General features: G+C 36.0%; 1 long non-coding RNA gene across 1 annotated transcript; it reads left to right on the top strand.

Annotated features, from left to right (window-relative positions):
• Positions 1 to 899: 899 nt before the first annotated feature.
• Positions 900 to 1526, top strand: LOC106527917 (uncharacterized). Its single transcript, XR_001311442.1, has 2 exons — positions 900 to 1166; positions 1225 to 1526. It is a non-coding gene; the product is annotated as an uncharacterized LOC106527917 (long non-coding RNA).
• The last annotated feature ends 1678 nt before the right edge of the window (positions 1527 to 3204 follow it).

Genomic DNA, 3204 nt, shown 5'->3' with positions numbered 1-3204 from the left:
GTGTTGGGAGCGTTTTGGATGTTCAAAACGTAGCTTAAATACCTTTTATTAATTTTAACTGCATCCTCTTTTATCTGTTTTATTTAAACTTATTTGCCTTCCATGGACCTCCATCACACATTTTTCTAGTGGGGAAATGACATCAATAGAAACACGTGGAGCTGGATTTTAATTTGTGCAATAAGACAAAACAGTCTTGTTGTTTTCAACAGTTTTCACTTTAAAGAAATAAGTTAAAAAAACTGATGTTACAATACAAAGAGTTGGATGTTGTCTTTGTTAAATTTTATATATTGCGAAACATGTTAAATAAAAAATAAATAAATAAAAGTTTATTATTGAAAAACAACACACAAAGTGACGAAATTAGTACCGTTAAGTACTGGTATCGATTCCCAGGTACCGGATATTGGTACCGAATGGATTCAAACGTCAAAGGTACCATCCCTTTGAAGCTTCAAAGTCAGTTGTGGCATATTGTCTCATCGTGGCAGCAGTGCACAGGGGCGGAGCTAGACTTTGTTTGAAAGGGGTGGCTATGGTGTTATTTAGGGGGGCACATGTAAAGAAAACTACCCTGGATTTGACTGGTAACTGACTTGACCTTATATAGAGCACTTTATTAAGTCCCTCCAGACTCCAAAACACTTTATACTTCAATCATTCACTCTCTATACACACATTCACACACTGATGTAAGGTAAGCTACATTCTAGCCAAAAAAAAAAAAAAGTTGAATCCTAGTCACACTTTTTGAGAGCTATGATCACAAACATACAAAAGTGGACTAAAAAATTGTTACCCCTCGTTAAATGAAAGAAAAACCCACAATAGTCACAGAAATAACTTGAATCTGACAAAAGTAATAATAAAAATTCTATTAAAATGAACAAATGAAACTGTTTTATGAACTCATAAAACAGGCCTGGACAGAAATGATGGTACCCCTGAAAATAATGTGACCAAAAGGACAAATGAAACCTTTTGTGTCACAGGTGTCTACAATCTTATAATCAGTCAGTGGGCCTGTATATAGGGCTACATACACATACTCACAGTGCTGTTTGGTTACATGGTGTGGAGCACTCTCAACATGGACCAGAGGAAGAGAAGAAAAGAGTTGTCTCAGGAGATTAGAAAGAAAATTATAGACAAGTATGTTAAAGGTAAAGGTTATAAGACAARYATGTTAAAGGTAAAGGTTRTAAGACAAGTATGTTAAAGGTAAAGGTTATAAGACCATCTCCATGCAGCTTGATGTTCCTGTGACTACAGCTGCACATATTCAGAAATTTAGGATCCATGGGAYTGTAGCCAACCTCCCTGGTCGTGGCCGCAGGAGGAAATTGAAGACAAATCAAAGAGAAGGATAACAAGAATGGTTACAAAAGAGCCCAGAAAATCTTCTAAAGAGATTGAAGGTGAACTTCAAGCTCAAGGAACATCAGTGTCAGATCACACCATCCGTCATTGTTTGAGCCAAACTTGACTTAATGGGAAGACGACCAGGGAGGACACCAAATCATTAAAAAAAAAATATACACCAGACTGGAATTTTTCAAACTACTTGTTGACAAGCTACAAAGCTTCTGGGAGAATGTCCTGTAGACAGGTGAGACAAAATGGAACTTATTGTCAAAACACATTAGCTCTATGTTCACAGAGGAAAAAAATGAAGCATAGGAAGAAACTGTYCCTACTGTGAAACATGGAGGAGGTCTGTTATGTTCTGGGGCTGCTTTGCTGCATCTGGCACAGGGGGTCTTGAATCTGTGCAGGGTACAATGAAATCTCAAGACTATCAAGGATTCTAGAGAGGAATGTGCTGCCCAGTGTCAGAAAGCTTGGTCTCAGTCGCAGGTCATGGGTTTTCAACAGGATAATGACCCAAAACAGCTAAAAACAGCAAGAATGGCTGAGAGGAAAACACTGGACTGTTCTGAAGTGGTCTTCTATGATTCTGACCTAAATCCTATTGAGCAGCTTTGGAAGGAGCTGAAACATGTCGTCTGGAGAAAGGGAACCTTCAAACCTGAGTTGTGCAACAAAATATGATAAAGATAAGGGCACCATCATTTCTGTCCAGGCCTGTTTCATGAGTTTTTATTTATTTATTTTTTAATCCTGTTGAAGCTTGGCTGAAAAGTAATGTCTGACTTTCATTTGTTCCTTTATTTATTATTACTTTTGTCACATTCAAGTTATTTCTGTGACCATTCTGGGTTTTTATTTCATGAAACGAGGAGTAATAATAGTTTTGTCCATGTTTGTGTATAGTACAGTCAAAACATAAAATTTAATTTGGGGACCACATCACAGTATCTCAATGAACTTTTCTAGTTTCTCCATGTCATTGCTCTGTTACAGACTTGCCTAGATGTCACCTGAATTTAATTAAACCCAGAATTATTATACACAACTGTTGATTTGTATTAATCATCTGTTCGGAAAAGTTTTTGTTTCTTTTACACACTAATATGTTCCCTCTAAACAAGTTAATACTGCTGCTTGACAAATATTTACTGTTTTTTACTCTAACTGACCATCTTTTTTTGCCACATGCAACCCCCACCCCACTTGTCAGTCATTTGGACAATCTCTGCAGACGAGTATGTGTTTCCAAAGGAAAGCTTTTTTCAAGGGACACACCTGATTAGATTATCGTTGCTTAGGCATTTCTTCATATCATTACCTTATTTTTCTAGCATCTGACTTGTATTTATTTATTTATTTAATTTCACAAACTTGCTGTTGTAACCAAGAAGAATTGGGAATAATAACGGCCGGCAGATTGCTAGCTGGACCTAATTATGTTTATATGAAGATGTCACCAGTGTCAGACCCGACGTCTTCATTCATTATTTCCTCTTGACAAAGAATCCCAGTTACATTTCAAAATAAGAGCAATTTTTCTAAAGATATTTAAAAATAGGGAGGGCTAAATGTTTGTTTTTAATGATGCATTGCCATTTCATAAAAAAAAGTTTTGGCTGCTAAAATTAATGTGAAAGTAGTTAAAGTCAAAAGTGAAAGAAATACAAACAGCAAAAACAACTACAGGGTTCCTGCAGATCCTTAAAAAGTCTTAAGGCATTGAATTCATCGATCGAAAAATAAGGCTTTAATTAGCCTTTAAATGTCTTAAATCAATTTTTCAGAAGCCTTAAAACTGTTAACACATTGTAAATAGGATGATTATAATTC

The sequence above is a fragment of the Austrofundulus limnaeus genome, unplaced genomic scaffold (assembly GCF_001266775.1).
Source record: "Austrofundulus limnaeus strain Quisiro unplaced genomic scaffold, Austrofundulus_limnaeus-1.0 Scaffold350, whole genome shotgun sequence".
Lineage (NCBI taxonomy): Eukaryota > Metazoa > Chordata > Actinopteri > Cyprinodontiformes > Rivulidae > Austrofundulus > Austrofundulus limnaeus.
Note: the sequence above shows the minus strand (reverse complement) of the source record. Positions and strands in the feature narration are given on the sequence as shown.